This window comes from Salvia miltiorrhiza, chromosome 8 (genome assembly GCF_028751815.1).
Source record: "Salvia miltiorrhiza cultivar Shanhuang (shh) chromosome 8, IMPLAD_Smil_shh, whole genome shotgun sequence".
Lineage (NCBI taxonomy): Eukaryota > Viridiplantae > Streptophyta > Magnoliopsida > Lamiales > Lamiaceae > Salvia > Salvia miltiorrhiza.
This window is the reverse complement of record NC_080394.1, coordinates 38,504,937-38,526,034: the sequence shown is the minus strand read 5'-3', so window position 1 is coordinate 38,526,034 and position 21,098 is coordinate 38,504,937. Positions and strand designations below refer to the sequence as shown.

The window sequence follows — 21,098 nt, the reverse complement described above, 5'->3', positions numbered from 1 at the left end:
AAACCGATGCTCGTGCTTACGGGTGCACAGCAAACCGAAACGTGTGCTTGCGGGTGCACACAACCGAAATAACTGAAGATCCAATCTTCAGTACCAACACACCTTGTTGGATTTCTCACTCCTAGCACTGTCACACCCTAATTCTTGAATGAATAAATATAATCGAAGTGCAACTAATTCATAGAAATAAACAAGGGAAAAACCTTGTTAAAACCGAAATAGGATAGAAAGTCGGGCTATGCCCCTTTGGATCACAAGTTTTGTTTCATGCTTCTGATAACTAGCAATCATTAGCATAAAACTAGGAGTTAAGTGTTTAAGCTCAATCAGAGATGCCATTCTAAATCTAACATGAAAGTCTTAAGTTGAGAAAACAAAAGACAAATTAGAGTTATCGCTACAGCGGAAGTTTAAATAAGAAGTTGAACCCTAGCCTCAGCTCATCCCGTCAGCACCGACCAGCCAACCTGAAAATATTTGAAAGTATTTTTGGGCTAAGTACTAATGTACTTAGTGGGCATGCATTTTCTGAAACATTTCATATTTTAATAAAGACAGTTTATCCAATCATACTTGACATAACTTAGAAGGTTTTAAAGTGAAATAACTTCTAAGCATGTTAAAATAATTTCTTTCATTTGTGCACACATGTCACACTCCCTTTCCGTTACTCGCTGTGATCCCGGACCTTTTAGCCACCGACGGATCCATTTTTCCCATTGCACTTGCCCTGAGGACGTAACTCAGACAAGTTTAGGGGTGGGAAGATAGGGTTCGGGTATAGGGTACCCGAATATCCGACCCGAAAAAATCGGGTATCGGGTACCCTATACCCAAAAAATTAGGGACCGGGTTCGGGATCGGGTATTTAGAGTGGGGAAAAATCGGGTATCGGGTATACCCGAATTACCCGGTTTTTTAATTAAATATATATTAAATTATTTAATTAAATTTTAATCCTTTATTTTGATTTTTGAGTTTTGAAACGGTAACCCTACTCTCCACGCTCTCTCCCTTCATTCCCTCTGTTCCCTCGCGCCCAACCCTCAGTCTCTCTCAACTCCCTCTGCTCCGTTCGCTCGTCGACCCAGCGGCGCCGGCGCCGGCCTCCGTCGTCCCACCCGCCACCCGCCACGACCCAGCGGCGCAGACTGCGCAGTCTTCTCGCGAGTTGCAACCCTCGCCCAGTCCGCCAGTCGCCTACCTTCCCTTTGTTCCGCCCGATTCCCAACTCCCTCTGTTCGACCCAGCCTCGCCGCCTTCGCCTCCGAGCTCCCACCAGACGCGCCGCCAGCCATCCCCACTTCCAGGTACAGTACTCCTCCTTCTTCTTCTTCATTTTTTTAATGACTCAATGTGTATTGTGCTTTGTTTTGTTTAGTTAAACTGATTTGCACTTTGCAGCATTTGCTTTGTTTAGATTGTCAATGAGTCATTGTGTATTTATTCAGATTGCAGAATCAGATTTGCAGAATCAGATTGCTTTGCTTATTCAGTTATTTGTTAAACTGATTTGCTTTTGTTTATTGATTGCTTTGCTTTGCTTTGTTAAATTGATTTGCTTTGTTTTTTGATTGCTTTATATCCAAACTAACCTGTTATTGGGTTGATGAAGTATTATAGTGATATTCAAATAAACCATTTAATTCACCCTTATCTTTGTTATAGAGCCGCCAATTGCACCATGCAGAAGCTGTAATTTCAACATTTATTTCACTTATTTAGAAGATACAACTGTTACTTGGCTAATGATTCGTGAATATGCTTTTTTCCTCGTGTTTACTTAGCGAAGAATGCATGACTTTTCCTTTATGAATTCAGTTTGGTAAATCTAAGAGTGTGTTTACTTATTTTGTAGTTTACTAATTTACTAAATCAGTTTGCTTTGTCATAATTTATGACAATTTTCTTTATGAATTCAGTTTCTAAATGACTAAATGAGTGTGTTTACTTATTCTGTAGTTTGCTACATTGTTATGGCATCTTCTCGCAATAGTAATCGTGTTGAGAAAGACGCTATTGATATGAATGATGATATGGATGATGATGGGTTAGAGGATATTCCTATCGGCGAAGACGGGGAAGCAACAATAGAAACCGGATCTCAAAGTGGTGTATCAAAGAAAAGGAAAAAAGGAAGTGCACGCTCAGATCATTGGAAAGGTTTCACACTTATGTGGGTTGAAGAAGGTGATCCTCCGGAGAAGACGCGCAAGGGGAAGTGCAAGACATGTGGAGCTGTAATTTGCGCCGATTCATACCGTAATGGGACGAATGGCCTCAAGAACCACACTATTTCGTGCTCTAGAAAGCATAAAAATACAACGGAAGGTCAAACTGTATTGCATTTCACACCTGCCAGCACGGATGGAACTAGCTCATTGTCAGCTTGGAAGTTTGATCAGAAGTTTGTTCGACTCACTTTGGCTGAGATGATTATCCTTGATGAGCTCCCATTCACACATGTGGAAAAGGAGGGCTTCCAAAAATTTGTTGCTGCTGCTTGCCCAATGTTCCAAATTCCTACAAGGCAAACGATCAGAGCTGACTGTGTGAAGATCTTCTTGGAGCGGAAAGATAGGTTGAAGACTTTCTTCACCAAGAAGGGCATGGGTAGGGTCTCATTGACCACAGATAGCTGGACTTCAGTAAACAACACCAATTTTATGTGTGTTACTGCCCACTTCATTGGTAAGGATTGGAGATTACATAAGAAGATCATTACATTTGTCAAGATCGTTAGTCACAAAGCCATTGATATTGGTGAGGCTATTGTGATGTCGATGAAGGATTGAGGCTTGCAGAGATTGCTTTGTTGCACGCTAGACAATGCAACAGCAAACGATGGGGCAGTAAGATATGTGAACTATTATCTTGATGAGGTGCAGTCTAGAGTTCTCGATGGAGGTTACCTCCATATGCATTGCGCAGCCCACATCTTGAACTTGGTTGTGAAGGAGGGTTTGCTTGAGATTGGTTTGTCGGTTCACAGAGTTAGAGAAACAGTGAAGTGGATCAAAGCCTCCCCAGCAAGGTCTTCAAAGTTTTATGACTATGCAAAGTTAGTCAAGATTGAATCCAAGAAGCAATTGTGTTTGGATGTCCCTACACGGTGGAACTCAACATATCTTATGTTAGAGTCAGCTGAGCCGTATGAGGATGTGTTCGGGGTGTGTGGGAATATGTTCTCTTCTTATACAGAGGACTTGAAGAACAAAAAATTCGACAATGGGCCCATTGGACCACCTGAAGCGGCAGATTGGGTGAATGTTAAGAAGATCATAGAGTACCTCAAGAAATTCTACGACCTCACTCTTCTTGCATCCGGGACTTCATATGCCACTTCACACCTCTTCTTTGTTGAGATGTGTGATATATTTGATCTTATTGCTGAGTTGCAGGTGAGTGAAGATCTTGAGGTGTCTTCGATGGCTACCAAGATGAGGGCGAAGATTGGAAAATATTGGTTGGAGGATGTCGAATCAAATCCCAATATGAACAGGCTTCTTTATATTGCTGCTGTGTTGGACCCTAGGCAAAAGTTGAAGCATGTTGAGAAATGCTTCAAGTCGGTGTATGGTCAAGAACGTGCTGCTGTTTTGGTGAGTGAGGTGACAAGCTTATTGAAGGACTTATTTGAGCTTTATAAGACATATCATCAGGTGGCACCCACATCTCGACCACGAGCAAGTGCTTCTACATCTTCAGGAGTTAGAGAGAGGAGGTCGGAACGTCGTAGTGCACTTAGCCTTGTGTGATTGCAAGAGAGTGAAGAAGATTGTGATGATCTTGATGCAAACGAGCTCACCATCTACCTCACTGAGAAGCAACACAAAATGGGTAAGAATGACGTCAACCAGTTTGATATTTTGATGTGGTGGTCGACCAATACCCCACGGTATCTTGTACTTGCTGAGATGGCCAGAGATATCTTAGTTGTCCCCATATCTAGTGTTGCTTCAGAGTGTGCATTTAATATGGGAGGACGTGTTCTTTCACCGTATAGAAGTTCTTTGGCGCTGAAAATGGTTGAGGCCTTGATTTGTGCTGAGGATTGGTTAAGATCTACCAACTTTGATAAAAAAGATGAAGAAGGCGTTTCAGAATAAAAGCAACAGCATGAGTTTGAATCGGGTAATTACATATTCTAATTATTCCACTTCTACATATTATTACTTATTACATTACTTTGTTTGGTTTATTTTTACTTCAATTTCAATTTCTTAATTCTTACAGTGCTCCATAGCTATACTCATGGTGATTCGAGGCCGGCACAGAGTCAGACGGAGCAAAGTGGAACTCGTGCATCGTAGTCGTAGGCTCATAGCTATGGACATCATTTTGTGATCTAGTTGTGTACTAGACTTTGTCTTTGACATTTATTTGTGACCTTGTGTATTAGACTTTGACTTTGTGTATTAGACTTGGGTACTAGACGTGCGTTCCATTTAAAATTTTAGACTTCGGAGTTGAGATTTGTGGTTGTTGATTTTTGATTTGATGTTATATATTATTTGTTAAAATAGGGAATTGAAAATGTACAAGATTATATAGGGCAAAGCATGAAAATAGGGGTTATATTTTCGTTTTTTTTAATAAAATCGGGTATTTTCGGGTATTAGGGTACCCGAATACCCGATTAAGCAAAAATCGGGTAATTCGGGTACCCTAATACCCGAAATACCCGATTTCACAATTTGACCTGAAAAACATAATTTTGACTGGGTAATTTCGGGTACCCGAATACCCGACTCGGGTACCCGAGTCGGGTATTAGGGTACCCGATTAATTTTCGGGGTCGGGGTCGGGTAACGGATTTCTGGCATTTTCGGGGTCGGGTACCCGATTTTTTCGGGTAGGGTACCCGATCCCGACCCGATTCCCAGCCCTAGACAAGTTGAATTGACCTCGGGACGCTACCCAGGCAGGCCTTACATTACATGCTTCGGAACACATCCAACAAGCACCCTTATAAGGCCTCTTAGTTAGTGCCCGATGGAGATCAACCCACCAGGTCAGCTAACGAGTGTACACAATTCTTAAACATCGTGTTAGGTCATAAGAGAACCTCAATTGATTAACTTTGCGAGCCTTAAACATAGCAGAGTGCACATAAATATTTTATTGGATAAACAATTTTCATTTCATTAACTAAACAGTTTGCAATTCTTTGAAACATTTAGAGCTTAATAACTCAATCATACTTTGTACATTTGAAAAGTAAGCCCACTTGGATAGGCAAAGCCTGAAGATCAAAATCACATAAAAACCTGTCTTGGGAAAGCAGCGCTAATCCCCCTGGTCACAAAACCTACAAGATAATCTATTCTTAATAGGTCTCGTGAAGCTAATCTTAATTCTTAGTGAGTGTACTAAATATTCTATGATTCATCACGCCGGGTTTTCAAATTTTAATAATAAATATTGAAAACTAAAATCTTGAGCTAAAGACACCAACAATATCCTTGCTCGATTTTATTTGATAATTGGATTTATGAAAACCAATTTAAATCATCGTGCTTTCATTTACAAAAATACTTAATGCAAATTATTTCATGCTTGCTCATAATATATGTAATTACACTTAACATATACACATAATAATATTAATATTAATATGCAATCAATCTTTAAAATAATTAATCAAACTCAAATTAGAGTCTAATTAAATAAAATAGGCCAGTCCAATTATAACATAATTGAGAGTCCAACCCATTGAATTAAAACTGCAGCCCAACCACTTAATAAATATGCAGAAGCCCATATTTGAATTAAATCAGCCCAAGACATATAAAATAAACATGGCCCAAAGAGATTAAAACAAAAGCCCAACTGATTCGGCCCAAACCTAAGCCCAACACCACACCCCATTTTTCTTCTCCCTCTTACTGCCGTTCGTATCTCTCTCTCTCACAGTTCTCAAATCTTTCTCTCGGTTCTCACACTAAAACCGCTCCCTCCCTCTCCGCCAGAAGCTCCGCCGCCGCGGAAGCTCGCCGGAGCAACGGCGATAGGCCGTCTGATACTCTCGGCTCTCCCCTCTCTCATCTCCCTCATCGCACCAACACCCACAGACGCCATCCCTCAAACTCTCTCTATTCTCCGGCGACGCAACAACAACAAGTCACTGCCTTCTTCCCGGTGACAACAGTCGCGAGCCCCACCGCCTGAACCTCATCTAAATCTCCGGCGGAGCTCCCTCCCTTTGGAACCGCCACTGACACCTCCCCTTCCTCTATTTCAGCCGCCGCTGCCATCCGTATCTCGGACAACCGGCCGCTGGCAGCAGTAGCCACCGCCTCCCTCCTTATTAACTATGCTAAACCAGACACAAATACAACCTAAATTCTCCCTCAACTTTCGCCCTTCGCCGGACAGCAGCGGCGGGTCGCCGCCGTGCCCTGCCTCTCCCTCATTCTCTCGACTTTCTCAGCTAGCAACCAAGCAACCCGACTCGACACAGCAAGTTTAACATAAAGGGAAAATCATGCTTCAAGACTCATCTTTTATTTTTTTTCATTGAAACATTGAAGCTTATGCAGTTCAAAACTTGTATTTGTTGGTTTTCCAGTGCGATTTATAAAGCTGAAGTAAAACATAATTTAAGTTGGTAAACCTTGAATGAGAGGGCTGATCGTTTGCTGCTGAAACGTTGAATGAGAGGGGTGTTCATTTGTTGTTGAATTGTTGAAGGAGATGAGCTTGAAGTATATTTTGTATAGGCTTATGAATATGAGTTTCTTTCTTGCGGAGTGATATGTGGTGAGTGATCAAATAATTTGTGTTGAATGGAAAAGGCAGAAACTTGGTTGATGTAAGACCATGAGTTAGCATAGATATGGGGCAGATGTGATTGCCTATTGCTTAAAGGCATGGGTTAAAGTTGAAAAAGCTGAAATGGTGTATGTGGGTAAAGGGTAACAGCATGAATGCAATTAATTAAAAGTTTTAGGTTCAAAATTTGAAAGCATCAAAGTTCAACACAAATAAATAATTTTAGTCCGACACGAACTATAAATTAAATCTGTATAAATAATCCTAGCATATAGAATCAATCCATATATCGCATAAACATTTTAAGTAAATATGCAATGTATATGAATTTAATTAAGCTTAAATTATAAAAGTTTTCGTAAATAGTTTTGTTAGAATTAAAATAAGTTCATTTTCATTCTCCGGCGTGAACCGTCAGAATTTTAAGTTCAAAATTATTCTAAACTTAGCTAGGGAAAAATGGGGTATTACAAGCACGAACTGGCACTAGGATCTCACGGAGACAGAGTACCTTCCTGAACTCCTTTGCAACTTAAACACTTGATTCTATCGGTCGAAGGGAGGTTTGAAATCTTGCCAACTAAACTTCAAAGAATAAGTTCTTTGGAGTTAGTTTGACCTAGGCTTTGGATAAACAAGGTTTGCCTAAGGTCTAAGAGAATTTATGTAATCACCAGTGACTGATTTTTGGCTTTGGGATTCTCTTTTTCGATTTAAACTTTGGAGAGTTTAGGCTTTAGCTGAGAAACAATTTTGACAGAGTTTCAGCTTATGTTGTTGAATCGGTGAAGATTGAAGTGATCCTCGAGCACTATTTATAGGAGAAGTCTTGAATAGATCCGTTGGCGGAGAAGGTCTTCAAGATTTCTTCCGTTAAAGAGTAATTTGAACTTGGGCTGAGGCTTCAATCTTCGAGGTTCCTTGTTTGGTGAGAACGACTATGTTGAAGAGCAGGAGATGCGACATCTCTCAAAAAGTAGTCACCAAATAGGAATGACCTCTGCAGAGAAAAGACGATCCTGAGATCTCTGCATTTAATGCGCCTGTACTTCTGGAGTACGTGGCTTCCTTTGAACGTTGGAGGTTCAGTCCGAGGAAGAATGTTTAACTGATACTTGACTTTAGTATCAGTCCGCTGATTCCACGTGGCACGCATTAAGTAATCAGTTCAAGACTGATTCTTCGACTGATGCTTCAGTCGGCAACTTCAGTCTTCAGTCTTCAGTCTTTCGTTCTTCAGTCTTCAGAACAGCAGCTAAACTAGAAAAAGAACTTTAACACTTGAGTTCGAGCAGTTCTAGTCTATTACAAAAGAAGCCTATTGATTTTGATATCATCAAAACAAGGATTAAGATATTCCATTAAGTTCCCAACATAGTATTTTTTTGTACATAGATAAAATTCAATAAATATATCAATTTTTATGCATTATTTTGATTGTCAATGTGTCAGAATTATTTTTCTTTTATTGCATTTCAATTTTCAATATTTCAATATTTCAACACCAGTCATTTAATTTCAAAAAAAGAAGACATAATATTACAACTTATAATGTTTTTATTAAATTACATAAAATAACACGACATAAATAAATTTTAAAGTTGAGTAATTTCAAAAAAAATTCAACACTTCTAAAGTAAAAAATTTCGAAATTTTAACACAAATCATTTAATTTCATAAAAAGAATACAATATATATATATATATTAAAAAGAGGAAGAAAACCGAAAAGAACCGGTTTTTGGCTCGGCCCGAAACCGCCTAAAAATCGGTGATTTCGGGCTTAAAAACTGGCCCTTCAGCAGAACAGCTGGGCCGGTTACGATTCATAATTTTTTCAGCCCTGAACCGCCGGTTCAGGCAACACTAATGAAAAATAACAACATCGGTGAGATAAATTTATAAAAGAAATTTATAAAAACAAAAATTCCATGTGTTCCATGAGCCCAAGAAGATGGCTGATGTGGTCTAATCAAATGCAAGTTGTATTTATAACATTCCGTAACTAATAATTACAAAATATCACACTTTTTTTTCGGAAAAAAAAGAAAAAAATATCACACTTAAATTAAGCTACAAATTCAATAACAAATTATAGTGAACTCGATTTATGTTGTAATTCGATTCATTAAGTGTCAATCTACATATGATCAATTTTTCCTCAGGCAATGAATTTCGACGGGTTAAAACTATGATCATTATATTTATAACATATCTAAAGTTTCAATCTTATATTAAACATCAATTAAAAAGTAATAAAACCTTTAATTCTTGTTGACTTGACGAAAATCATCGACCTAGTATCAAAATAACATCAATTAACTATTCAATTCTATCCACACGGTATCCAAACTTTTACAATTTTTTAACATATTGACGACGCACCCATCGTGCGGTGCACGCAAAATACTTGTGTATGCCCCAAATGGACAGTACACGCTCCTATGCCCACAACCGGACTGGATAGTCTTCGCGGTAAGCTATGGTCGATCCCACGGAAAGTGAGGAACTACTTTATTCTTCGGGTGCACAAATTGAGTTGTCACTGTCTCAACCTATTCATCTGCACAAGTAAACTTAAACGGAGATCAAATATAAAATGGGGTAAGATTTAAGTTAGGTCCTAACTATTGTCGATATTGGTTTCGGTCATAGGCATACTAAAGATCCGTCCATGCTTTGTATAAACTCAAGGCGTGGCCCAAAGACATTAGGGCGTTTCAAGAGGTTATCCTCCACACTTGGGATGGTTGAGTCCCTTGTAGTCGCTTGGCCCAAAGGTCACACGTTTCCCGATCACAAGGCAGTGTTTCACTTCTGTTTAGATAGTAGTCATACCCGATATTCTCCAAGTATGACCCTCACCAACCTTCTCTCCCAAGGTCCCCGACTTCGCACATTCGGACGATATATCTTCTGGACTATTCATTTTCGGAACTGCGTCTAACCAGTCATCGATACACCTACGGATGCGTTCGACGCTTTCCTTGTCTGATAACCATGGCTTTATGCGTCGTCACAATTGATGGGTAGTTGTTAGAGAAGCCCAAGATCGAGGGAGGACAGTGCATCCCATCAATCATTTCCTCGCCTTCCGGATCTACAACACCTTTTGTTGATGCTGCTCATCTACTCGGTCATGGGCATACCGGTTATCACTCCCTGGTATACCCTGGCCTTTACTTGACATGAACAACCTTTTATCAAACGGAGATCACCCGTTAGGCTCTTACTATCTACAATTCGGCTCAGATCCTTCCGGAACCACTAGACTCAACCAAAGGCATGGAAGCTTCTCGAATAATTACATATTGACAATAATCGTTTCCCCCTCTCAAATCTCACCGAGGGAACTACTCACACATAATGGAAAACATAATTGCAAAATCGAATGAACACATGAATGAAACAAAATATGAAATACTTTGGGAACCGCCTTAGCTTTGTTCGTCACAACGGAATTGAAATACGAAAAATAAATAAATTGTTTGGTGCGGAAAATGTAAAAGAACTGAAAGTAAATTGTTTTATTGGTGAACTAACTAAAGTCTAAGTCTAGAGGAACACTAAAAACTACTGTGTAAGTGTAAAAACTACGTAGGTCCTCAAGTCTCTCCTCTTTGGCAGCCACAAATGCTGGACTTTAAATAGCAGTTCGGTAGCAGTCAAACCCTAGCTGGCAGATCATATCTGGCAGGTGATTTCCTTCCATATTTAGCTTGATCCTTGATTGATCTGATTGATAATGAATCTCCAGCTGATTTGGGATCGATTATACCTTCTTCCATATCCTTCCCTTCTTAGAATTCGTCAGAATCTCCTCCACACGTCTTTCCATCAAATTTGTTCTGAGCGCGACTGGCTGTCATGGCCTTACTAGCTGCTCCATTCGGTAAGCCTCACACCAGGTGGTACACTTTGGGAATCATCGCTGCTCAGATGTGTTATGAGTGGTACATTCGTCGAGCTATCTTCCTGAAAGTTCCAGACTGGCAGCTTTGATAGTTTTGTTCCAGTAATGCTCATTCTGACCATATTTCGTGCATATGCCCTTTTCCGAGCTTCCTCCTCTTGAATATCTGTTTTCTCCCCTAGACGGCCAATACATACACAAAGAAGAGAAAAAATAGGGCCACATGGCCCAAAAGTTGAACACGCATCACATATTCACAAATTTATAGTTCCGGCATGCTGATTTAGCACTCAACTTCTAGAAATTAAATACTAATAAAGTAAAATAGTCAATAATATTGACAGTATCAATGTCAACTTGTAATTTTGCATACATTGGAAATATAATTGTAAAAAGTTCAAACATTAAAGTATAATGGCAATTAAAAAATCATTTGTGCTTTGTGTAGTTCAACCATTTGTGCTTAAACACTCGCTATTCTAATCAATATAAAATCAAGTTGAATCATAAAAATAAATAAAAAATCTAGAGGAACTAATTTCAAAAATGCAGATTCTAATTGTGTTTTTTTCTTATTTTGGTTACATACACGATTATAATCAATTTCCCACAAAAGAGACAAATTGACATTTCGTTGAACACATTGCACGCACATAAAACATTACAAATAGCTATATTCCATTATCAAACTGACATTTCATCGAACACATTGCACGCACATAAAAGATTCCAAATATACCTTAAATTGGGTAATCTTATTCTTAACCTTTTTAAATTGTTATATGTCTAGCTTTATTTAAACACAAAATATAATTGGATATATTAAATAATTTTGTGACATACATCACACAAATTAATAATAGAATGTATTAAATGCTACGAGGTGATTATTTTGTCGTATTTTGTGTCATTATCTTTTGTTAGTTTAGTCGTATTTTATTGCAAAAGTTGTGTGGTGTAGTGATAATTTTGTGTTAAATTGAGGTTAGTGTTTAATTGTGATGCTTTAGGTGTGGAAGAAAGAATGTCGACGTTAAAGCATTTGAAGATCGTGAAGTAAGCTCACAATGATGCAAAAGATGGTGTGTAAGTCTTGCTAGCTGTGGCGCACAATGAAACCGGGGTGACTAGTTGAAGAAAATTGGAAAGAAAATACAGTGCGCCCCGGCTCGCAATCAACCAGGCTGATTGTTAGAACAAAAATGGGTAGAATATTGAGTGTGCCGCGGTGCACTGTCAACCGGGCTGACCCTGACGGGACTTAACATATGAAAGACAATTTTTAGATGTAAAAACACCACTTTTTCACTTAGAACTTTCATCATTTCTCTCTTATGAAGCAAGAACAATAGGAAAACTTTAGGATATAATTTAATTTCACTTTCTTTACGCATTGGGAACGGATTTGCACTTTAATTTAGTAAGAATTTATTTATCTTTCTTCTTTGCTTTAATTCCATGGATTACTTTTTCTCCTACTTTGATTTCTAGAACATCATGAACTAAATTCCTATTCTAGGGTTCGGGATATTCAGATTGATGAGTTAAATTGTTTGTGATTGATTTGTGCTAGTTGATTAAATTATTTTTGTTATGATTATCAATTGGCCATTGATTAATCTTTGTAAACGATGAATGAGATCGAGAGATGAATTTATTGTTGGATCATGGTTTAATCAACGCTGGATTTGATCGAAAACATGTAATCTAATTGATTTATTAGTTCTAATCAATTATTTTGCATAGTCTTAAAGCATGAATACGAAAATTATTGCATTGAGTTCTTATGTGAATGCATTGTTAGGATTGGTAGATTGTGCTCATCTTTTGCTAACTTATTAACTCTCGAGGCAAATATTCCTGGACCCTAGACTCGTTTTTCCTCTTGTTATTCGTTTTATAATCATTTTTGTCTTGGCATTGAATTTACTTTTGATTCTCTAGGAACAAACATTGAACTAGTTGGATAGAATGTTTATGATGTATTTATTTTCCGTGTGTGCCATATAATTTGCTAGCCCTGTTAAGCATTCTTTGTGGATACGACTTGGGCAACTTATCACTCTACGATTGACCTCGTTCTATTGTGAGCAATCTAGAAGTACACTTTAGGTTGGTGATAAATAATCTCATATCTATTGACATGTAATTATCATGCAGTAAAATCATTAACCAATTACATATTGATAAACACTTAATCTCATTCACGTCCATTAATCAATGGGTTTCACCCTTTGCATTATTTTTTTTGAAATATTTATGAATTGCTATCCAACTACAAAGATTAAATAGGCTTTCATACCAATTCTCAAAATCACATTTTCTATTCACTCAAGCACCCCAAAAATTTTATTCCAGACTCTACAAATTTATTCAAGAGAATATATAAATTCCAAATAAAATAATGGGCTAAATTTATTATAATCATGTATACCTTAAAATATTTAACAAATTAGAAGGAAAAGATTTAATGGGCGTGTATTAAGACATTCTTCTTCTCCTTAAAAAAAAATGGGCTAAATTGATTATAATCATGTATAAACTATAAACATAAACTAACACCATCATTTTATAAATTGATTATAATCATGTATAAACTATAAACATAAACTAATATTTTATATTCTCGGTTTTATCACACACAATACCATTATATAAATTGGACATATGCAAATGAGGATGACGAAAACTGAGGCAGATGCAGATGAGGAAAACCCTCATAATCAATCAAAAGAGAAAAAGGGAAACTAACCAGAAATTAAAAACTTTTGTGTAGGCTGATTACAAATTTAGGTGTTTCTCTCGCCGACGTCGAGTGACTGTAGAATTTCAATTAGATGTTGTTAGTTTACTATTTCATTCAATTTATAGAGAACACTAAGACATTGCCAATCTTCTTTTGGGTAATATAGAAATGGAGTGATCCATGGACTAAGCATTAGTTTGTCAAAGATGAAGTTCATGCCAAAAATGAGCCATGGAGTAAGCTCTAATTTGAGCCTTAGATTGATGGCTAATATGAGAGTGATGAACTACCTTGCTGTTGGGAACCTTGTGGAATATCCTAACCCTTGTTTTGATGATACCAAAATTCATAGGTCGTAATTGTAATAGACTAGAATTGTTTTGAACTCAAGTGTTAGAGTTCAGTTCTAGTTTAGCTTGCGGTGTCGAAGACTGAAGACTGAAGACTGAAGAACGAAGGACTGAAGACTGCAGATACCAACTGAAGTATCAGTTGAAGAATCAGTTAGGAACTGATTACTTAATGCGCGCAATGGACTGATACTAAAGTCAAGTATCAGTTGAACATTCCTCCTCGGACTGATCTTCCAACGTTCAGAGGAACCCACGTACTCACAAAGTACAGCCGCATTAAATGCAGAGATCTCAGGATATCCTTATCTCTGTAGAGGTCATTCCTATCTGGTGGTTACTTTTCTGTCACGACCGGTCCTAATTAAGGATAATTAAACCGGGGAAACCGTGACTAATGGAGGGAGATTAGAAGCGGGGTAGAAAGGGGAATAATCAAACAAGAAAGGATCGCAGTATCATTGTTAACAACAGGGATATTTATAATAATATAACGGAGTTTTAGTCGTATAGACTCAAATAACTAGTAAGTTCAGATAACTCTGACTTAGCCAAAATAACATAAAACTTCTGAGTACGCAGCGGAATAAGGTTCTGATTACATGTATGAAGACATGTAACCCTAGAGTTCATTAATACATAATAAGACAAAAGAATCCCGCTCGTCACTTCATCACCATCGGCAGCTGCTCAACCTGCACATTTAGAAATATATGCAGGGCTGAGTACAAAAGTACTCAGTGGGCACATATGCCTACTATGAAATATAACATGCTTCATAAAGTTGTAAATTGTCATGCCATCATAAACAGTACAGCAAGGGAGTTTTTCGCTAAAAATGCCCAAGCTTACTAAATTCATTTGTGATTCTTAAAGTTCGTCTGCAGACTAAGTTCTCTTGTAATCTATCATATCTGGAACTGTGTGCCGGAGAGGTGGCCACCTCTCACGGACACTTGACCGGCCAACCCGCTAGATGACTCACGGTCACTGGTGTACACTAGCCCTGGCAGGATAGCTATCAACTGCTCAAGACCCGAATTCGATTACATGATTAAAGTCACATCAGATAGATATCATACTGAAATTTAAACATTTTATGGCAAGACAATATTTGAAATAACTTCAATTAATTTAGTCATGAAATAACTTGCTTGAACGTAACATTTAAACTCATTTGATATATATGAAAGTAATGCCCACCTGATAGTGATTTTCTGTGATACGAAAGCTCCTCAACAGATTATCAATCTCGCCCTTGACCTTTATTACGAGAATATATGTACATATATAAGATATTTGCTCGAATAAAAATCCTCAAATGAGAATGTATATTTAACTATGCATGATCCTTATGCATGAATTATTATTCTGAAATAATAATCAGGGAATTTCTATTGTTAATCCAGGCTATCGGATTTAAACAAAAGTAAGTCTCGTCTCATGAAGTCAGATAATTAATAAAAATTTATCCGTTCTCTTAGGTTGTTCTAATCCGCCAATTAAATAAATCCCGCTCCTCGTAGTCGATAGAAAATAATTAAATACTTCAGCTTATTCGCTTTATAACTCATAATCAACCGGGCTTAATAATGAGAATTTGAAATGTTATGAGTTCGAATAATTAAAAGGCTCAACATAAGGTAGCCCAATAATTTAATTAAGTAGAAATGGGCCTGGATAGCTAAAATGAAAGGTCCAATTGAAATAATTCATTGGGCTTAGTAATTAAATAAATCTTGGCCCAAATGATTAAATAATGAATAGTTGGGCTCAATTAAATAAATCATGTAAGGCCCAACTAAATAAAATTTCAATCCATAATTTAAAATTAGCCCAAGAATAGAATGAATTATTCTGAGCTTAAAATTAAATAAAACTCGGCTCAGTTGATATGATACAGCAGCCCAAAGAATTAAAAGACAAAGCCCAATTCCTTAAATTAATTCATGCTCAATAAAAATAATGAGAAGAGCCAATTAAATAAAAGACTGGCCCAATTCGAATTTAAATATGAAAGCCCAAGCAATTAAAATTGGAAGCCCAATTTCATTAAAAATAAGCTCAAAATTTCGGCCCACATAAATTAGAGGAAAGTCCAAACAATTAAAATTAATCAAGCCCAAAGAATTAAATGAAAAGGCCCAATTCAAGCCCACTCTATTTCTTCACAACTCTCGGTCCTCCCTTTTCTCTCTCCCACACAATCCAATCTCGCCTCTCTCTCTTTCACTCCCAGATCAGTCGAAAACTCTCTCCCTTCGGTTCTCTCTCTCTCTCGATCCATCTCCAGCCGAGGCGCCCGCCGTCGCCGCTCCGGCCGGCGTCGACTGCCTCCGCGCCTAAGCCCGGCGTTCTCCTCCCTCTCCCTCTTAAAGCAATTCACGCCTTTTTCTCTCTATTCTTTCTCAAGGTCAGCCGCTTGGTCGGCCCTCCCAAAATTCCAGTTGGTTCCATCTTTTCCGGCCGTCCAGCCATCACTGCTCCGGTCAGCTTCGATCGGCGACGTGTCCAACCCCGGCGTCGTCATCTCTCTCTCTCCTCAGGCAGACCCAGTCGAGCCCTAACTCAAGAAATCATCGCCGCTGTCGCTGCTACTCCTTCGCCCGGAATCCAGCAAGCGGTCGCCGTCTGGGAGCGGTTCGATCTCATTTCCCTTCTCTATATTTCCCCCTCCGACCTCTAGCCTTGGTTTCCAGAAAAGAGGAATTTGCTACTGTCGAGCGGCCGCTGCTCCGGCCCTGGTACCGGTAGGTTTCGCCCCCCCCTCCAGTTCGGTATCGCCGTGGCTGCCGTCCTCGGGTCTTGATGAGATTGGGCGAGTTCGCCCCTGTCGTAGCTGTCTCAAACCGATCGAGGCAGTCAGCCATCCCCTCTCTTAAAAGCTAAGTCAAACTATTCTCCATAGTCGGTTCTTAACGTGAATTAGGCAAGGATAAGGTCTTTATTCTAGTTTTCATTCCCCGGTTGAATAGTCTATTGTGAAGGCAAGAAATTAATCTAGGTATTGATTGCTTCTGTATCATATGAATTCTCATTGCTTGTGGCTCGCGTGAAGAAATGTAATTACATATGAACTGATTTCTGTGCTTGTGACTTTGCTAAGTCCATAACCTATACTCATCTATACATTCAATATTTCTACTTAATCATGCTTGTTGGATGAAATGTAAATGGGATTCGAATGAAGGGAGCTTAGTATATACCTGTAATTGCTTGTTGTTGGTGGCTGTTTGTTGCTATTGAATTTAATGAGGAGATAGCTGAAATTTTCAGATGCTTATTGACATATGCAGGGGAATCAAGAATGGACTGGTGGAAAAACTTAAACCAAAGCTTACCTGTTCGAAGTTTGGCAGCAGGAATCAACGTACTTACTCTGAATTCTTGAAGAATGAATGATTAGTATGTTGGCTGAATGATAAAGCCTTTGGAGGTGGTGGTTTAAAGGTTGATAGATAAATTAAGAAAAGGGGATTTGGTGGTGCACTTAAGTGTGCTAGCCACTAACGTAAAGAAATGTTAGAAAGGTGTAAAAGATAATGATAGTGGAGGCTTAGTTATTGTAGGGAAAAAAAAAGATATTGTTGTAGTGCTGGTGGTAATTATGCGTATATAGTGTGATGTCCTAATTGTAAATAATAATAAATCTTTGTATCTTGGTTACTCAGTGCATCTACTATTTAATCGCGTGTTTGCAATCAAATATTGGCTTCTGCTCATTATTCATGTATAAATTAAATACATAGATTTAATTCAATTCACAAGCCATTTAATATCTAGATTAAATCCGTAGATTTAATCTGCGTTGCAGTCGGAATAATTTCTCGACTTCAAGTAGCACTAATAAATATAACTGCTTCTGTTTTTCGATTAATAAATAACATGACTTTGCTAAGTCAGTTATAACTTGAAAATAATAATTATTGAATGGCTCAATAATCCTCGTCGCGTTTTTCTCATATGTTATAAAAGTATAAAGCTAAAATAATAACTCCGTTTCTGATAAAAAAATCAGGACCATAAACTGGATTCATTTATAAAAATTGCATTTACTAGTTTTAATCATAATTAAAAGAGCGGGCTACTACATACTACCCCTCTTAACAAAAATTTCGTCCCGAAATTTGCATATTTCTTCTAAAACAGTTCGGGGTATTTCTCCTTCATTTTGTCTTCAAGCTCCCACATGGCTTCCTCTTGTCCGTGGTGTCTCCATAAGACTTTCACTGATGTGATTGCCTTATTCCTGAGTTGTTGTACTTTTCGATCTAGAATGGCCTCTGGTCTCTCTTCATAGCTCAAGTCTGGGCAAAGGATCATCTCTTCTTGGTGGATTATGTGCTTTGGATCGAAAACGTATTTTCTGAATTGTGATACGTGGAAAACATTGTGAACGTTTCCAAAGCTTGGCGGTAACGCCAACCTATAGGCTACTGGGCCTATTCTCTCTAAAATCTCATAAGGTCCTACGAATCGGGGCCTAAGTTTTCCCTTGACACCAAACCTAGTTATCCCCTTGGTAGGAGATACCTTTAGGAAGACCTTGTCTCCTATTTCAAAACATAACTCAGTTCGACGTGCATCAGCGTAAGATTTCTGTCTATCTTGTGCCTCTTTTATTCGCCCTCTGATCTGGCGGACTATCTCAACCATCTCATTGACCATGTCTGGTCCTAAAACTTTTCTCTCACCCACTTCATCCCAATAAAGCGGTGATCTACATTTTCTTCCATATAATGCCTCATATGGTGCCATATCGATAGTTGCCTGGTAACTGTTATTATAGGCAAATTCAATCAACGGCAGCACTGCTTCCCAACTTCCACCTCTGTCTAACACCACTGTTCTCAACATATCTTCAAGGGTCTGAATTGTCCTTTCAGACTGCCCATCTGTCTGCGGGTGGAAGGCGGTGCTGAAATTCAGCCTCGTGCCTAACTCCTTCTGTAAGCTCATCCAAAATCTAGATGTGAACTTCGAGTCTCGATCTGATGTGATTGACACGGGTACACCGTGTAAGCGTACAATCTCTCGAACATACAACTGAGCTAGCTTGTCTGACCCGTGTGTGATCGGTATTGGTATAAAATGAGCACATTTTGTGAGTCGATCCACTATTACCCAAATGGCAGTGTTTCCTCTCTTTGTTTTGGGCAAACTGGTCACAAAATCCATTGCGATGTGCTCCCACTTCCATTCTGGAATTTCCAACGATTGTAGTTTTCCATATGGCCTTTGGTGTAAGGCCTTCACCTGTTGGCATGCCAGGCATTTCTCCACAAATGACGCTATGTCTCTCTTCATGCCTTCCCACTAAAAGTGTTTCTTTAGGTCCTGATACATCTTAGTACTCCCTGGGTGGGCAGTATAAGGGTATCGTGAGCCTCACTCATGATTTTATCCTTAAGCTCATCATCGTGGGGGATGCATATCCTTCCTTCAAAGAGGATAGCATTATCTGATGCTTCTTGATAATTCTTGACGCCTCCTTTCCTTACTGTTTCCCGTAGTTTTTCCATCTTCCCGTCTTTTCTTTGTGCTTCTACGATCGTCTTCCTCAAGTTAGGTACCGTTGCCACAACGCTTGCTATCGTCCCTGGTGGTTTAACCACTTCTATGCTCATTTTGCTAAATTTCCTTATGAGCACCGTCTCTCGAGTGATGAGAGCTCCCAATTTAGATTGAGTCTTACGACTCAATGCATCAGCCACTACGTTGGCCTTGCCTGGGTGGTAGTTAATACCACAGTCATAATCTTTCACTAGTTCGAGCCATCTCCTTTGTCTCATATTAAGGTCCTTTTGCTCGTAAAAGTATTTCAGACTTTTGTGGTCTGTGAATATTTCACACCTAACTCCATATAGGTGGTGTCTCCAAATCTTCAGCGCATGCACCACTGCAGCTAACTCCAGATCATGAGTCGGGTAATTCAGTTCATGTGGCCTAAGCTATCGTGACGCATATGCTATCACTCTTCCTTCTTGCATCAGCACGCAACCAAGTCCATTTTTGGACTCGTCTGTGTAGATCACGTATTCCTTATCAGCTGTTGGGACGGCTAACACTGGTGCCGTAGTCAACTTTTCCTTGAGTTCTTGGAAGCTCTTCTCGCACTCCTCTGTCCAAGAAAATTTTATTCCCTTCCTGAGTAGTTGCGTCATTGGCCTTGCAATTTTGGAAAATCCTTCCATAAACCTCCGATAGTAACCTGCCAATCCTAAGAAACTTCTTATCTCATTAGGGTTAGTAGGCGATCTCCATTCACGCACCGCTTGCACTTTTTCAGGGTCCACTTTAATCCCTTCTGATGATACAATATGTCCTAAAAACGTGACTTCGCTGAGCCAAAACTCACACTTGCTGAATTTGGCATAAAGGCGCTCCGTCCTCAACGTTTCTAGGACAATTCTCAGATGTTCCTCATGGTCTTTCTCGTTCTTCGAGTAGATCAGGATGTCATCTATAAACACCAAGACAAATTTGTCTAAGTACGGATGAAACACTCGATTCATGAGGTCCATGAACACAGCTGGCGCATTGGTTAGCCCGAATGGCACAACTACAAATTCGTAGTGGCCATACCTAGTTCGAAATGTCGTCTTAGGTACGTCTTCTGGTCGAATCTTCAGCTGGTGATAACCAGATCGCAAATCAATCTTCGAGAACACGCTTGCTCCCTTGAGCTGGTCGAAGAGGTCATCTATCCTTGGTAAAGGATATTTGTTCCTCAGTGTCACTTTGTTCAGTTCTCTATAGTCTATGCACATTCGCAATGTGCCATCCTTTTTCTTCACGAAAAGTACGGGTGCACCCCAAGGTGATACACTTGGCCTAATGAATCCAAGATTCAAAAGTTCTTGCAGTTGTATCTTGAGTTCTTCCAACTCTTTAGGAGCCATTCGGTATGGTGCCTTCGAAATGGGAGCTGCCCCGGGCTCCAAATCAATGGTAAACTCAATTGGTCTGTCCGGTGGTGGCCCTGGCAGAATCTCTGGAAATACATCTGAAAAGTCCCGTACAATTGCTACATCTTCTATGCTCCTTTCAGTTCCCAGTTTTCCGTGCAAGTATACGAGGTAAGCTGGGTATCCCTTATTCATCATTTTCGTTGCTTGGAGGGCGGAGATGATCATCTTTCTTCTTCCCATACTAATTCCGTGGAAATGTGACGGCTCCCTTCCTGGGGATCGGAATGATATCCGTCTTTCGTTACAAAGGATGGTGGCATAGTTCTCGGCTAGCCAGTCCATTCCTAGGATTATGTCCACATCTCCCATTGGTATAACATACGAGCTGTTCACTACAATCTTGAG

At 39.1% G+C, this 21,098-nt stretch overlaps 1 long non-coding RNA gene across 1 annotated transcript; it reads right to left on the bottom strand.

The window, feature by feature from the left end:
• Positions 1-14,284: 14,284 nt before the first annotated feature.
• Positions 14,285-17,734, bottom strand: LOC130996686 (uncharacterized). The gene is made up of 3 exons (XR_009092716.1): positions 16,989-17,734; positions 14,986-15,045; positions 14,285-14,477 (listed from the first exon to the last, which is right to left on the bottom strand). It is a non-coding gene; the product is annotated as an uncharacterized LOC130996686 (long non-coding RNA).
• Between the last annotated feature and the right edge of the window lie 3,364 nt (positions 17,735-21,098).